The sequence below is a fragment of the Choloepus didactylus genome, chromosome 2, assembly GCF_015220235.1.
Source record: "Choloepus didactylus isolate mChoDid1 chromosome 2, mChoDid1.pri, whole genome shotgun sequence".
Taxonomy (NCBI): Eukaryota; Metazoa; Chordata; class Mammalia; order Pilosa; family Megalonychidae; genus Choloepus; species Choloepus didactylus.
Window position 1 is genome coordinate 216,398,697 of NC_051308.1, and position 18,531 is coordinate 216,417,227.

Genomic DNA, 18,531 nt, shown 5'->3' on the forward strand with positions numbered 1-18,531 from the left:
AAAACTAGAAGCTTTTCTGGTCACTTGGTAAATAGGTAAATGGAGTAGCACACCCAAATGAGGAATATGTTGTCTCCAAAATCCAAAGAGGCCAACTAGGCATTGTGCCTCTTTTTTGGTTGTGGGAGGGGTCAGATGCAACAGCTTATCCTTCACCTTACAAGGGATATCTTGACATGGCCCACACCACTGGACACCTAGAAATTTTACTGAGGTTGAAAGCCCCTGTAATTTTGTTGAATTTATTGCCCATCCTCTGACACACAAATGCCTTATCAACAAATCTAGAGTAGTTGCTACTTCTTGTTCACTAGGTTCAATCAACATGATATCATCAATATAATGAACCAGTGTGATGTCTTGTGGGACAGAGAAATGATCAAGGTCCTTGTGGACAATATTGTGACATAGGGCTGGAGAGTTGATATACCCCTGAAGTAGCACAATGTAGGTATACTGCTGGCCTTGCCAGCTGAATGCAAACTATTTCTAGCAGTCCTTGCTAACAGCTATTGAGAAAAAAGCATCTGCCAGATCAATAACTGCATACCAGGTACCAGGGGATGTCTTGATTTGCTGAAGCAATGATACCACATCTAGAACAGCAGCTGCAGTTGGAATCACCACCTGGTTAAGCTTACAATAATTCACTGTCATCCTCCAAGACCCATCTATTTTCTGCACAGGCCAAATAGGAGAGTTGAATGGGGATGCGGTGGGAAACACCACCCCTGCATCCTTCAAGTCTTTAAGAGTGGTATTAATTTCTGCAATCCTTCCAGATATTTGGTATTGCTTCTGGTTTACTATTTTGCTAGGCTGGGGCAGTTCTAGTGGCTTCAACTTGGCCTTTCCTACCATAATAGCCCTCACTCCATGTGTCAGGGAACCAATGTGGGGATTCTGCCAGTTGATGAGTATGTCTATTCCAATTATGCATTCTGGAACTGCATAAATAACCACAGAGTGGGTCCAGGGACCCACTAGACCCACTATGAGATGGGCCTGAGCTAAAACTCCATCAATCACCTGACCTCCATAAGCCCCTACTCTGACTGGTGGACCAGAGTGACATTTTGGGTCTCCTGGAATTAATGTCACTTCTGAGCCAGTGTCTAATAATCCCCAAAATATCTGATCATTTCCTTTTCCCCAATGCACAGTTACCCTGGTAAAAGGCTGTAGGTCCCCTTGGGGAAGGCTGGGAGGAAGATTAACAGTATAAATTTTGGGCAGTTGTAACACGGTCCTTCCCTAAGGGTACCTGGCCTTTCCCTCATTCAAGGGGCTCTGGGTCTGTAAACTGACTCAAGTCTGGGAATTGATTATGGGGCCATGACTCTCTGTTTTTATAATTCAAGTTAGATTTTTGTTCACTTGACCTAGAATTCTTCTGCTTGTACAGATCAAACAAGAATTTAGTAGACTGCCCATCTGTTTTACTTCTAGGCACTCCATGATCTACTAGCCAATGCCATAAGTCTCTGTGAGTCAGATTATTTTAATGGCTGCTTTGAGCCTGCTGTCCTTTATGGTAGCCACAGCCACCTTGCCTTTGGCAATTAACTGCTGCCACACAGCTTCTGCCAACTCAAGATCCAATTATCCCGATTGTGTTTAAGGATTCCAGCTCAGTGACAGCAGTTCCCACAGTAATATCTGACCTACAGAGAAGGGTGACCACAGAGCTCTTCAGGGATGATGGAGCTAGTCTCATAAATTTATTCCTCACAGTCCTGGTAAAAGATGTGTCCTCTGGACATTCCTGGGGTGTGTGAGCAGGTCTTCCATGATAAATACACTCCAATATTCCAATCTCTCTAAGCTTTTGGATCCCCTCCTCTACATTATACCAGGGCAGCTCTGGCATTTTGACCTCAGGTAATGTCAGCCATCTTTTGGTCCATGTTTCATCTAACCACCCAAACAAACTGTTAATGCCCTTTCTAACCCCTTGAGCTACAACATTGAATGCAGAATCTCTGCTTAGTGGGCCCATATCAATATATTCAGCCTGATCCAACTTTATATTCCTTCCACCATTATCCCACACCTTAATATCCATTCCCACACATACTCCCCTGATTTCTGTCTATAGAAATTGGAAAACTCATAAACTCATGCCGTTCTTTTGGAGTATAGCACACTTCCTTATGGATCACACTTCATACCTCACCCTTCAGGGCCTGTTGGGATGACAGTGGATTATCGTAAACTTAGTCTAGTTATATGTCTTGAAGAAAAGAGTGGTGGAGGTTGGGTCATGAAAAGAATTAGAAGTATCCTTCAAGCCAATTACCTCAGGACATTCCATTGTAGTTTCATCTGGTGAAACAGGATTAATCTCTCCAGAGAGGAGTGAGGGCTTCTTCCTCAGGGGAAGTGATTACAGGTTTAGCAGGCACTGAAGGGTTAATCTCCTTAGATGGAAGCTGGATGGCAGGCTCCTCAGAGCAGGCTGGAGGTTGGCAAGCTCTTTCCTCAAGGCAGGCTGGAGGATGGGTAGCTGTCTCCTCAGAGCTGGCTGGAGGGGGGCGGTGCTGTTTCCTCAGGGCATAGCTCGATGGATACATCTAGCAAAGACTCAGCAGAATCCAGGGTTCCAATGTCCCCACTGCCATTATCATCAACCCAGGATTCCATTCTTTCCCAATCAATGCCCTTACTTTAACAACAGAAACCCTGTGAGGTTGAGATTTTAGTTTACGTTGTAAATCTGCTACTTGCACAATGAGATTCTGAGTCTGGTTTTCAGAGATCTCAAGTCTGCAGCCACAGGAAATAAGATTTTCTTTCAGGGCACACATAGAAACTTTACGTTTGTCATATGGCATTTAAGTATCAAATTTGAAGACTTCAGCTCATCCCTTTCTTGTATAACTGTCCAGCATATCTAGGAACAGCCAGCCAACATCATTATACCTCTTAATTCCACAAAACTCTGTTACGGTGTTAAAACCACTGTCACCCAAAGCCTTGCCTCATACAAGAGTTATGATTAGGAGAATCAGAAAGTGAGATCTTGCATATCTCCATTGCCAACTCACATGGACTGCCGTGCCATCTTGATCATTGGAAATGGAGTCATTAGTGCCTTTGAATCTAATCAGAGTAGAAAACCAATTGTAAGAGCCCATTTTAAGATTCTGTTCCTCAAGAACCACTCCTGTAGCAAGCTGTATTAGTTAGGGTTCTCTAGGGAAACAGAACCAACAAGAGATATCCATAAATATAAGATTTTATAAAAGTGTCTCACACAACTGTGGGGATGCATGAGTCCAAATTTCAAAGGACAGGATGTGTGAGTCCAAATTCCATAGGGCAGGCAGTGAACTGGCAACTCCAATGAAGGTGTTTGATGAATGCCTCAGGAGATGCTGACCAGCCAAAAAAGAAGTGAAGGTTCTCTCTCTTCTCCCTTAAAAGTCTTCAACTGATTGGATTAAACCCAGCTGATTGAATTCTCTCATTGCAGAAGACACATCATTCATTGATGTAGTCAGTCACAGAAGCAGTCAATTGGACTTCTGCTTTATTAACCAGCCACAAATGTCCTTGCAGTAATGATTAGTCCACTGCTTGCTTGACCAGACATCTGGGCACCATCACCTCGTGAAGTTGACACATGAACCTAACCATCACGAAAGGAATAGCAGATATATGCAAACAATAAGAAAACAGATGTCACCATACTGATATCAGACAAGATCAGGTACACAGGCATTAAACAAGACAAAGAATGACACTTTATAACACTAAAGGCCATGATTCATACTGAAGATAGAACTGTGCACCAAACAAGAAGCAGCCACCTTCACAAAGCAGAAACTAGGAGCTGTAAAGAGAAATAGATGGAATCACAGCACTAATATCATGGAGCTTTGACTCACCTATCTCAGTCCAAGATAGATGAAGGTAACAAAAAATAAAAGTAAAAGTAAGGCTGTAGAAGATCTAAACAAAATGATAAGGAAGTTTTCATGAATGTCTGTTAAACTCTAGAACTCAATATTAGAAAATATACTTCCTTCTGAAGCATGAAAATCTCCTTCATATGTAAAGAAAGCTTAAAAACTGAGAAGAAAAAGACTAAAAGCACCATAACAAATAAGACTATGGAGAAAAGATATGCAAAAGACCCTTAAATATATGAAAAGTTGCTCAGTTTCACTCCTTGGAGATACGATTTCTTACATATTACATTTAGCAAAAATCAAAAACATAAACCACATCCTCTGTTTTCAAAGATATGGGGAAACTGGCACTCTCAGATGATGCCAGACCAACTCTTATGGAGGAGAATATGGCAATACATAACTAATTTTCATAATTATTTACCCCTTGACCCAGCAGTCCCACTTGTAAGGATGTATTCTGAAGATAACTCCTCAAATATGAAATACCTTATGTTCACAGTTACAGCAGCATTACTCACAAAAGCAAAAGACTAGAAACAACCTCACTGTGTATCAATAGGAGATGGGTTGAGAAAACCAGGGTACATCCATGCAATGAAGCATTACATAGCTGTTAAAAAATAAGGAAAGTCTCCAGGAACTAACATGGAGTGATTCTCAAAATACAATATTGCTCAAAAAATACTACTGGCAGAAGAGTGTATATCTGACTACATTTTACATAAGAAAGAAGGGGACTAGATTTGCAAATCAAAAGTAAAATGAATTAAATATGCCTTCTTATGGAGTAGTGGAATAGCCACACAAAGGAACTATTTCAAATGACTTTTAAAATATAGTAATTTTAACATATATTCCCAGGAGGATTGAACTAAAGGACAAAAGAACTGAAAAGATATTTGTAAACTGTTTTCAGAAACCATACTGGTGGTGATAGCATTGGTATTTTAATTTGAGACTGTTTTGTGTATTATAGAAAATGGCAAATGAGTAGTGTTGGTGTCATTGGGAATCAGGATTGTCTTCATGGGAGAAAAGAGATTCATATGTTAAATAGATGAAGTTAAGTAAGAGCACTGTAGCCCTTAATTTGAGTGGGAAATACCAGTGTGATCTCATAATGTATTTTACCTTTAAAATACATGGATGGATGGATGGAGGGATGGAGGGATGGAGGGATGGAAGGAGGGATGGAGGGATGAATGAATGGATTTCCTAGCTCTGTCTGCTGAAAAGGCCCAGAAACAATGAATAATCTAGTTGCAATGAACACCTTTAACCCACAAATTATGGTCTCTAAATATCATTTCCCAATAAAAGGAACCGGAACTCTTTGGGAAAATATATCCACCTCTTGCAATGTATGAGCTTATTTAATTCTGATTCAAACAAATTATTTTTAAAAACTTATGAGACCCTCTACCATGGGACTTGCCCTTGGCAAGACTGTTGCTGCAAAGGAGAGGCTAGGCCTGCCTATAATTGTACCTAAGAGCCTCCTTCTGATGCCTCTCTGTTGCTCAGACGTGGCCCTCTCTCTCTAGCTAAGCTAACTTGGCAGGTGAAATCACTGCCCTCCCCGCTACATAGGATCTGACACCCAGGGGAGTGAATCTCCCTGGCAACATGGAATATGACTCCTGGGGAGGAATCTAGACCCAGCTTCATGGGATGGAGACTATCTTCTGGACCAAAAGGGAGATGTGAAAGGAAATGAAATAAGTTTCAGTGGCTGAGAGATTCCAAAAAGAGCCGAGAGGTCACTCTGGTGGGAGCTCTTATGCATGATATAGCCAACCCTTTTTAGGTTCTAATGAATTGGAATAGCTAGTAGTAAATACCTGAAACTATCATACTACAACCCAGAACCCATGAATCTTGAAGACGAGTGTATAAAAACGTAGCTTATGAGGGGTGACGATGTGATTGGGAAAGCCATATGGACCACACTTCCCTTTGTCCAGTGTATGGATGGATGAGTAGAAAAATGGGGGCAAAAAAAAAAAGGCACCCAGTGTTCTTTTTTACTTTAATTGTTCTTTTTCACTTTAATTTTTAATTTTAATTCTTATTGTTTTTGTGTGTGTGGTAATGAAAATGTTCAAAAATTAATTTTGGTGATGAATGCACAACTATATAATGGTACTGTGAACAATTGAATGTATGCTTTGTATGACTGTATGGTATGTGAATATATCTCAATAAAAATGAATTTTAAAAAATTATGAGACAATCCATAAAATACAGACACTAATAGAATATTTGATTATATTAATAAATAAGTTTTAACATTTAGATGTGATAAGGGTATTGTGGATATGTTTATCTTTAAAAGTCTCATTATATTTCAGAGATATATTCTGAAATATTTGTGGATTATATGATACAATGTCTGGGATTTGCTTTTCAGTCATCTTTGGAGGGAGTAAGTAAGAATATACATGAAACAAGAATGACCATGACTTGATAATTTATTGAAGCTGGACATTCATTATACTTTTTCTGTACTTTTGTATATTTGTGAAATTTTTCCATAATAAGAAGTTAAAACAATAAAGATGAGCAAATAATAATTTATATACATATATAAATCCCTGCCCAAAAGTGCAGGAAAAATTAGTAACCATTACCTACAGGTGATAGGTAGGAATAGGACAAAAGGATGGGGATAGGATCAAAAATCTTGAGTACATCTCTGTATAGAGTTTTCAACTTTATTATACCAAGCAAATGTTTCACATATTCAAATATTTAAAAAATAAAAAGGGAGGGAGGGTGTGGCAAGTTGGTGGCATAGGGAGGTATGGAACTTACTTAGTTCTCTAGAGCAACTAATAAATAGCCAGGAACAACTAGTAAATAGTCTGGGACAACTGTTTGGGGAACATTGGTGACTGGACACACATCATACACCAGTCTGGAATGGGTGGAATGGCAGAGATCTCCAATATAAGAACTGTAAGTAAAGCCCCTCAAAGGGCAGAGGCTGGCTCCCTAATTGAAAAAGACAATCTCCCCTTTTCAAAAGAAAGGCAGCTAATAAGTGCAAAATCACCATTGTACAAGCACTGATGAAACAACTGATTCAGGCAAGTATCGGATAAAGCTTTAGGTGAAAAACTGATGAGGAACAGGATATTTTCACAGTATCAATGTGTTATCACAGAGGCCGTTTGCTATTTTCAAAGGGGTAGAAGAGACAGGACATACCATTACAAAAAGAGCTCTAAACTTCACCATCTTAACCAAATGACCAACAGGTTGTCAGCCTAACGTGGACATCTTAAAGTGTTGCAATGTGAAATACACAGCATCACCTATAAAATATTATTGCCAAAATGTTTAGCCTGAATCTAATTAAACCGTTAGAGCTGACTTCCGGTTTATTGACAATACAGGGATATGGGTCAAGTTAAGCACCGCTATTAGGAAACAATCAGAAAAATCCAGAATGTGTGACATTCTGTAAAACATTTAGCCTAGTCTTTCAAAAAGTCAATAGCATGAAACAAAAACATAGAAAGACTGTTCCAGAATAAAATAGAATAAGGAAACAGAACAACCAAAGACAATGCTTGAGCCTTGACTGGATCCTGGTTCATTAAAAAACAAAACAAATAGTCAATAAAGGCATTTGGGGGACAACTGGAGAAATTTGAATATAGATGGGAAATTTTAATAAAAACTGGGTATCAGGTGATATTTGGAAATTTGGAAACATTATTGATTCTCAGGTATGATGATATTATTATGTGGGAAATAATTGTTTCTATTTTATTCTATTTTAGCAAATGAAAGCGTAAGTATTTAGAGATGAAGGATCATGATGTCTGCGACTTATTTTGAGAAAGTTCAACAAAAATAAACACATGGAGAATAAAGTATATGTGTCAAAATGTCAACAATTGTTGAATATAAGGAGTAGATACACAGGCATTCAGTGCACTGTTTTTTAACTTCTGCATGTCTGAAATTGCTCATAATCAAAAGTTGAAATAAATTTTAAAAATTGAAATATGCTGACAATTTCCTTTAATAGAAATTTCACATTGTTCCCTTTTTTTCCTTGAACTCATATTTCCATTTTATTTTTACAGAATTTTACCCTATCATATAATATATATACATATAGTTATATATATCATATGTATATTACATTTATATACATATAAATTATTTTGTATGCATGAAAGTATTTTATTGCTCACCCTATCATATTTCTCTGCAATAAAAATAGGTACATACATTAAACTCTGTAGCCATTGATATGAAATTTCTTCTGGATTACATTATCATTATAATTGTTAGTAGGCCTAAGTCTGCCTGGCCCTACCTGAAAACTCTGCATAGGCCCAGATGCCACGTAGTTGCAAGGGCAGGAGTGGGGTGGGAGGGGATAGCTGGGGGATCTTTAGAAGCTGACAAGGACTCTGGGCCACCTATGGTTCCTTGCTTTTATTTCATAGAAATGTAAATAATTTTAAATTTTATGGTAAAATTAATACTGAGCATTATATAAAAATTACAAAGAATACCATAAAAATCTGTAATTCCAGCACCCCCAAGATTAGCACAATAACATTATGCTGTATCCTTTCAGGGTGCTTTTGTAATATTATGATTCTCAAATAACAATTATTTATGGCATTTTTACATGCTGTTGTGTATATGTACATTTTTTCACATTTTAAATGGTTGCTTAGTTTTCCATTGCCTGCTCATATTGTAATTTATATTGCCATTCCCCTTTATTGGATGTTTTGATTATAAAAAGATTTGCCACCATATTGCTGCCATGAAAAACATCATAGGATGATTGTTGGGAATTGTTTAGGACCTAATTGACCATGAATTTATTATGGTACCAATCTTTCTGATCATGTGATTTTTTTCTTCCAGCAAAAGTCAACAACCATGAATGCAGGCAACTGAGAGTTTGCATTATTGGATTCTTTCATGGTTGAGATTATACCAGGCAGATGTAACAAAACACAGAAATAAGAAATACAAGGATATTGGTAAGAATGATTGAAATTCTGTATTATAGTACCTACAATGATTAGGAAGGATATGAAGACAGGAAGGAGGTGTTGTATAGAGAAACAGAGGAGAATAGAAACTGAAGGTCTTTGGTGTGTTTCTCTCAACTGCAAATAAGAGGAAACCCAGCTCAAACTGACTTAACAAGAAAACTTATTGGCCTTTCACGAAGTGGAGTCCGAGTGGGCTTTGGGATTTGCTAAGTCAGAATCTCCAGCTCCATTTCTCTAGGACTCCTTCAGCTATGTTCTCTGTGGGTGGCTTCGGCTCCAGGCAGTCTTCTCTCAAGGTAGTAAAAATGACTGTAGCAGTTGTAGGCTTCATATCCACAAGCCATATACAAAAGGAGTATTTTGGCTCTTTCTAGAGTAAAGAAAACTAATTTTTTAATCCCACCCCTCCAACCTGTTATAGCATCTCATTGGCATAAATAGGATTGCCCATTCCTGAGTCAATCCTTCCCAACATGGGAATGTCACCACTGATTAGTTCCTAGATGGAAAATGGGCCAAGGAGAATGGGATTTTTACCTTTGGACAAAGCAGGTCCACACCTGGAAGTGGGAACAAAAGTGCCTCGGAGGCGTGGGCTTCATGAGAGGAATTAGTTACCGGAACAGAATTTCAGTCCTCTTAGGAAGGGGGAAGACAACCACAGATACTAACAAACAAACACGTAATAGACTGTACTGAATGCTCTAAGGAAAAACAGCAGAGTAGGGGAGTGTATTGTCAGTTGGGGTAGGGATTAAAGAACACCTTTTGGTGACTATTAAGTTGACTTCTGAACGATATGCGTGAGTTAGCCAGGTGATGAATGTAGGAAAGAACATTCTAAGTAGCAGGAACTCCATATGCAAAGGTTGGGAAGGGCTCAGCCTGTTGGAGGAACTGAAAGGAGGCCAAAGTGGCTGAAAGATGGACTAGTAGGGGGAACAGTGTGTGACAGAAGGCAAGGACAAAATGATGCAAGTGTAATGGGAAGACAAGTGGCGCGACTTGATTTAAACTGTAAGAAAATCACCTGGCTGCTTTTTTTAGTTTGGTCAAAGAGGGTCAAGAGTAATAATAAGAAAATAAGTTAGGAGAGTGTTGCAGTGGACCAGGTGGGGGTGAGGGTAGCCAGGATGAAGGCAGCAGCAATGAGAATGGAGGAGTATGGGCAGATTCAAGATATCTCTTGGGGATGTATTCCACATGAATTGGTGATTGACTGGGTATGGAAAAAAGGAAGAGGGAAGATTCAAGGGTGACTCCCAGATGTCTATTGAACAACTAATAGATGGTGATACTCCTTACAAGGATGAAAAAGAAAGGGGTAGAAGTTTGGGGAGCAACCTTAGGGGACACAGTGGCATAGACATGCTGAGTTCAAGAGCATATGCCAAGTAATTAGTATGCAAGTCTGAAGCTCAGAAGAGAGATTTGTGGCTGAATTTGTTGAATTGTTGATATCAGAGGTGATGGGGAAAGGGACTAGGATGTGGCTGAGCTGGGGTGGAGAAAGGAGCCCTGTAGAAGTCAAAGACTGTGTGGTACTCCTGTGGATGTCAAGTCAACCGGGGTGATGGCAAGGGTTGGGATGCAGAGGGTGGAGAAGGTCCATGAGGCGGGAGCTGACCCAGACAGCGAAGGGGTTATTGGATGACCCAAGAAGCAAGGGCTTTCACAGGACCTGATGGCAGAGGAGAGTGGTTAAGAGTGTGGGCCCTGAAGCCAAACTACTTGAGTTGGAATCTGGGCTTCCCCACTTAACTAGCTGTGTGACCTGAGGAAAGTTATTAACCTGAGCCTCTGTGGCCCCATTTTAAAATGGGTATGATAATAACATTACTTCATTCAGTTGTGATAAAGCTGAAATTATGTCATCCATGTAAGGTCCTCAGCCGAGTACCTGTCAGGCATTTAATAAATGTTAGCCTTTATAGCTATTAGCTCTCAACTATTGGTGAAATGAATAAAAGAGGGAAAAGGGTAACAACCTGGAGGCAGCAGCAAGACATGATGAGAACAACCCTGCCTCTCATCCAAGAGAAACTTGGGCTGTGAGAGAACAAGTAGCCTCTGTTTGATAGGACAACTGCCAAGGAGGCAGGATCCTCAGGAAAAAGTGAGGTTTCAATCAGGACACATGGTGCGGGCAAGTGAAGACATGGAGGTGACGGGGGTTGGTTAATCATGAAGCAGGACTTCAAAAGGGCCGGATGGACAAGTTTGTTGAGGCGGGGAAGAGTCTGAAGAGGTTGGTCAAGGAGAAGTAGCAGCCCAGAGCATTATGAGGGCATGATCAATGAATCAGCAATGTCATATAGGTGGCCCTGACAGTGGGCATTTTTGTCTCATAGAATTCAGCTACAGATATTTTTTTTTCTTCTGGGCAGTAAGAGAAAGTCCAGGAGAAGATAAGGAGCAGTGGCCCCCTGCAGAGCAATGGGCAAGAAGAAGAGAACTGAGTCAGGTCATTCAGCATTCTGGGGTGGGAAGGACTTTGGTGGACTTCGGCCCTGAGCTAGTATACAGGTCAGACAGATGGGGAGTCATTGCCCTGTAAGTCTAGGGTGAGCAACAGTATCCACCCATGTGTCCTCTTCCACACCCTAGAATCCCACAGAGACTGATCAATATTGGAAATCAATACTGAAGCACCTTAACTTGAAGCACCCAAGAATCTATTTCTTCATGGGGGCCAGGAGAATGGGAAAGGTGCACACCAGTGGTCTTTGATTTTTATGTTAATCCCCTTTATCCTAGCCACCTGGCTTTTGACTGTTCAGTAGAAAAAACACTGCACCAGCAGGAAGCCTGGTTGAAAGGCAGCTGCTATTCTAAAGGTTCATTGGATTGTGTGCTTCTGGACAAATTCCCTTTCTAAGCCTCAGTTTTCTTATCTGGAAAATGAATATAACATCTTCACTTGAGAACTTCACATTAGGTTTCAATGAGATTACAATCTGAAAGGGCTTTGAAAGCTGGTGTAAAACAAATAGACTAAGATTGTAATTTTGACTTTTCTCTTTCACCCTTTTCCTGTTTCAGAGCCTTCTTCCCCAATTCCCAACACCCAGAATCAGCTCTTGATCAATTACGGCCAGTTGAAGGTGACAGATTAGCTATTTCTTTCATCTTGTGTTCAATAGCTTTTCCTACCAGAGCTATAATGGGGCCATTTAAGGCCCTGGGCTTGAGAAAAGAGGCAGATGTTGAGGCAGCAGGCACACCTGTCATGCTTCTATGATAGTAGGAAGGCAGCCACCTTCTAAGCCTCTGCCCATGTCTTACTGTGTCTGGGCTGCTTGGGTTGGGGATCAACAGACCCGGAGTCCAAGTGTAGCTACATTTGCACCATGAATAAGTCCCTAGGATTTAATCTCCTCATCTATGAGGATTTCAAGGGTGTTTTTCTCTTGTTCAAATGCCCTAGAACACGACGTCTAACAGAAATATAATGCAAACTGCAAATGCAAGCCACATGTGTAATTTAAAATTTTCTAGTAGCCACATTAAAAAGTAAAAAGAAACAGATTGTCTTGGTTTGTCAGGCTGCTATGATAAATCCCAAACAATGGGTTGGCTTAAACAATGGGAATTTATTGGCTCACAATTTTGAAGCTAGAAGCCACCCCAAATCAAAATAGCAGCAAGGCTTGCTTTCTCTGAGTCTGTAGCATTGTAGTGCTGGCTACCAGCAATCCTTGGGGTTCCTTGGTTTGTATTTCTACCACCCATCACATGTCAATGTCCTCTCCTTTCATCAGCTTTTTTGGTTTCCACTGACTTCTGGGTTTCCAATGACTTTCAGCTTCTTCCTGTGTGGCCTTCTCCGATTTCTGGTTTCCAGTTTCTTCTTTTTGTAAGGCCTTCAGTAATACAGATTGAGACCCACCCTCATTCAGTTGAACCACATCTTAACTAAAAATGACATGTTCCAAAATACTTTCAGTGGCCGAGAGATTTCAAATGGAGTCAAGAGGTCACTCTGGTGGACATTCTTATGCACTATATAGATAACACCTGTTAGGTTTTAATGTATTGGAATAGCTGGAAGTAAATACCTGAAACTACCGAACTCCAACCCAGCAGTCTGGACTCCTGAAGACAATTATATAATAATGTAGATTACAAGGGGTGACAGTGCGATTGTGAAGACTTTGTGGATCACACCCCCTTTATCTAGTGTATGAATAAGTAGAAAAATGGGGATAAAAACTAAAGGACAAATGGTGTGGGATGGGGGGATGATTTGGGTGTTCTTTTTTCACTTTTATTTTTTATTCTTGTTCTGGTTCTTTCTGATGTAAGGAAAATGTTCAGAGATAGACTGTGGTGATGAATGCATAACTACATTATCATACTGTGGACAGTGGATTGTATACCATGGATGATTGTATGGTGTGTGAATGTATTTCAATAAAACTGAATTTAATAAAAAAAAAAATGACATCTTCAAGAGGTCCTACTTACAATGGGTTCACACCCACAGGAATGCAAATTAAGATTAAGAACATGTCTAAATTGGCATACATGAGTCAATCTACCACACAGGTGAAATTTTAATAATATATTTTATTTAACCCAATATATCCAAAATATTATCATTTCAACACATATCCAATATAAAAGATATTGAGATATTTTACACTCTTTTTTTTTCATACGAGTCTTCAAAATCCAGTGTGTATCTTATACTTACAACACATCTCGATTCAGACTAGCCACACTTTGAGTGCTCAAGAGGCACATGTAGCTAGTGGCTACCATATTAGACAGCACAGCCCTACAATTCTTGCTCTTGGTTACTATGGAGTCCAGGTCATAGGAGAATGGAACAGGGAAAGGATATAGAATATTGAACCAAGAAACCCAACCCTCCATTTCTCACCTGGGAAGCATGAGGAAGCTGCCTCCTGTTTTTCCTGCTTCAGTTTCCTCTCTACCTGCTCCAGTTACACCTGCCCTATCTACATCCCCCCACACATCCACCCACCTGGCTTCTGCCTACCTTACTCACTAAGCACCTGGAACAGCTGACCCCTATTTCTATCTCCTAGATCCTTACTGTCTTCCAATCTTGGTTGCCTCCTCCCCTGTATGCCTCTTTGCTCCTTCTCTTCCCTTTGCTGTTTCTCTGCTCTCCCCATTCACCCACCATCCTCTCCTACTTGCTCCTCTCTCTTCCCTCAATCCTTCCTTTGCCCCTCACTCAGCTTCTTCCTTAAGCTGCCTGAGCCCTATAAGTCTCAGGTCCTTTATTACTCCTCTTCAGACCTCAACCCCCAAAGAGGCCCCATTTCACCTAACAATTTCCAAGCCTAGCTGGAGACTAGGTGCTCTTGCCAGTGGGATTCCTCATTCAGCTGACAACTTCTGGCAATGTGGGCACCCAGCAGCCTACTGACATGGGGCCAACAGATAGCTGGCCCCCTGTTACACAAGGGCATCTCCCTCAGATAAGATTTCTTCGTTGGTATTATATTCTCAGTCATACTGGCCTTGACCAGTTCTTTGGATATCTAGGTTAGACCCTTTCAGATAATCCTGGCCTGATTGGGCTGGCCAGGCTTAGTGGACACCTATATTTGTAACTGACCTCTGTGCCCTGCTGTATCTGTGGTCAAACCATGGCTAATAACAAGAACTTGGACCAGGGGGAGTCTGTGCCTTCTCTAATGAATTCCAGGGAAGCAAATTCTGTGCATCTGGTCAGTATTGGACCAATGGCTAGAAAGAGTGCCTCGTGAAAGCATGTAAACAAGACCCCGATTTTGCTCCTCCAGACACACCATGATTCATTTATTCCCATATCTCATCTTTGTCCTAAGACATGTAAAGTATTAGTCCATTCCAACCACTACAGACTTCCTAGACTTAAGATTCTGACTTCAACAGGAAGAAACAGGTTTCCAATGGATTCTGATCAAAACCATGCCAAACTGTGAAAGATATCTCTTTCTACTGATTTATGATCAGAATTTGAGGACAATAGGGTCTAAATAGTAAAGAGATGCCCATATCCCATCCAACAATGAAAAAAGACTGAAATTTTATTAGGAAACTTCAACCTGGAGCTATCAAGTCTTCTCAGTGTCACCAGTATGAGGGATACAGGTTAAGAAAAAGAATCTCCATAAACACCCTCCAGCTCTCCCCCCTTCTCAAGTACCAAGTGTGTCAGCTCTATTCCTGAAGCAAATAAGAGTCAGGTAAAAAATCAATGCTTTGGGAACTCCTTCCTTTCTTTCCAACCATAATCATCCTTGTGTTACTTGGATCCCAGAAACCTCAGGTAGATTTCCTAGCACAGAGATCCTAGGGGACATGACCAAACTAGATGTGCAGAGAAGGCCATTAGAACAAGGAGCCATTTGTCAAAGACAAAAGACAATGTCCCTGAAGTTGGATACATCCACCCATGTCTGAAAAACCACAGACAGTGATGAAAAGAAGATGCCAGTCCAACACAAGGGGCTTGAGAGCCTGGACCCCACTCCTCCCTTAGGGCCCCAGTGTGCCTCACTGATTTTCCCTCCTCCTTCCTGGATGCTTTTGGTGTAACCAGGAAGATGCCAAAAGAATCCAAAAACAAGTTCCTTTTTTGTGGCAATTAGCATAATTTATTAATCTATCAGGCCACTTTATCCCAAAATAATACCACAGGAAAAAATAATAAAGGATAGGCAAGTGAAATCAATGTCAGATAAAATAAAGCCAGAGATTGATGTTCAAATTACAAACCATATGGCCTGTTTTTAGAATCGATCCTTAAATCTGAGCCTGCTGATGGTCAAAATTTAATCCAATTTCATTTCAGTCCCTGAAAGAACCAAAACTGGTCATAAATGTCTAGCATCCATAAGAAATCAGTTGCTCAGGAGAGATCTCTGGAGATAATACCTGTGTTTCCCATTTCCCTAGGACACACCAGGGTTTGGCGTGAGTTCCAGCCCTGCGAGCCCTCCCTCCTCCATCTATTTCTGGGAACCTTCAGGAATGGAGTTGGGTTGAGGACATCATATATATCATAGACAAGCCCTTTCCTTATCAAGTGCTGTCCATAAAGGCATTCCCTTCTGTCCTGGCCCCCTGGGTGAAGTTTGCAACACATAGTTTTCAAAGAAGCTTTTCACCACTACCTCCAAGGTACACCCTCAAACCACCTCCTGCTGGTCTCTACTGCCTCTAAAGATGCAGAAGCTTCTCTGTGGTTGATGAATTCCCCAAAGCACTGAAGCCATGTTCTATGCAGATGTAGGGAGAAGACCCTTTTCTTCTCCATGTCACATTTGTCCCCTGGCTATAAAGTCCACTCAGCCCCAAGGACTCAAGAGATTTTAGTGACAACTGTCAGCCCCCACCTGCAGCCCCTCTCCAGCATGGGCTCAGATGATTCCATAATGCAGATTCCAGAATGAACCTCAGAGACACTGTTTTTCTTGGCCCTCACCCTCTAGATGGCCCAACCACAAGGGATTTTCCTACAGTGGAAATATGAAAAATAAATGCAACTTTAAAAATACGTATAGTGTAACCGCAGACAGGATCAGAATCATCTTCACATATAAAGAGAAGTACTAATAGTGCCAATTAGAAGATCAATGTTTGTATGAAACCCTACTCTACTTGCACAGTGTGTTTAGGCAAAATTATGTCATTGGATTCTGCTCTTTACCATTCTCATGCCTTGACTTGAATGGCTCTCAGAGCAAAGAAGCTCTCAGCTTTGTGAAATGGGAGAACTGACTATATACTGAGAACGAGAAAACCTTCAGCTCTCCACCTTTTTCCAAGCAGCACAGGATGGGGCTCATGGGACTCCTGCTAGGACCATGGGTTCCTGACAGAGACCAGGTGAGAGATGAATCAGAGGGAAATGAGAAGAGATCAATTCAGCTTCAGCATGCTACAGGGGAGCAATGAGGGGACAAAGGAAAGTACCTTTACCCCTCCCTAAAATGTGCATTTGGAGGTAATCCCAGGTGTGCCTAAAGTCAGAGTGAAGGGGAAATGATGCTAAAGACATGCTAATGGTAATACTGATGTAAGGAGTATGAAGAGATAAACTGCCAGGAGCTGTCCGGATAAAAAAACTAAAATGTCTATCACCCCAGGCTTCAAGGCCCAGCTTGAATCACACCTCTTCTGCAAAGCCTTCCCAGACCTTCCACCACATACATAGCGCTAACCTCTTTAGCAGGTTGTGGCAGGTGCTTAAGATTGGTGTTTGCTCCTACTGGGAAGGGGTTAAGGGATGCTCAGAGGGAGGATGGGATCAGGAGATCCTCAAAATTGAAGGAGTTGTTTCATATGATTAATTTTGACTTCAGGTACTGACTCCATTCAGAAGACTGCCCAGGCAGCTGGATAGTCCCAGCCCAATCAGAAAACCACCTTAGAAGGAAGGAAATCTGTTTGTAGGACTGAGTCTCTGATGAGTCTGAATGTGTAAACCTCCATGGGGATGTGTGAAGGCTTGTTTTTGTGTCACTAAGTGTACATGTAAACGTGTGTGAATGGGTGAGCGAACAGGACACGGGGATGGGGGGGTTGAGGAGCCAGGGGATTATCAAGTAAGGCGGGTCGGCAGGTAGCTGGGCTCCTAGGTCTAAAGCTCAGAGGTACAAAGACCTTCCAGAAGATATTTGGATGCTCCAACAAGGTGATAGGTTAGGTTCCACATACTGAAGCCACCTGAAAGAGTACTTCTTCCAAAGGAAGAGTCAGGTAAACAGGGGAATGGGGACCATCTGAGCTCCTAGTTTTCTGTCCTGTCCCATACTGCCCTTGCTTTCACTGAAAACATGAGACCCTAGCACACTTCCGAGAGCAGGGGAAAGGGTGGCACTCAAGCAGATAGAGAGCCACCAATGGTTCTGCACTTGTACGCAGAGCTCAGCTTGATTTCTCCAGTGAAGACTCCAGAAAACTCAGGACTATATTGAAAAGTCACACGTCAGCACTGATGGAGACTGTCTTAAAGATGATGGGAGGGGGCTGTTGACAGTGGGATGTGGTCTAGATCTCTGAGGAGCTCATTCCTCTGCATTTTGTTGCTTCCCAAATTCTGTCCTAGGCACAACAGTTCTTTGATTTTGCACACACTCCCTTTCTCATGATTTTAACCACCAAGCATATGCAGATAACTCTCCTTCATAATCTCTCCCCTAGCTTCAGGCCCAGATAGACAAATTCCCACTGGATATCATCACCTAGATATCCCTTAGATATCTCAAGTTCAAACTAAACTTATAATTTTCTGCCCTTCCTCCTTGTGCTCCCAATTCTGAATGATGATGTGTGCAATCACTCAAGGCATTCAAGCTTTCCTCTGGCATCCCTGATTCTGCCTATGAAACCTGTCAAATGTATCTCCTCCTTTTCGATGAAACTGCTGTTTTCGTTTGGACCCTCATCTTTTAACTGGAATGCTGCAATAGTCTCCCAACTGTCATCCTAATTGCATCATATCAAGTTCCATACAGCTACCAGAGATTTCAACAATGCACTTCTGAATGTGTCATCACAAGCCTGATGTCCAGGCTGCACTCACACAAGAACTCCACAAACATGTCCCAGCACCC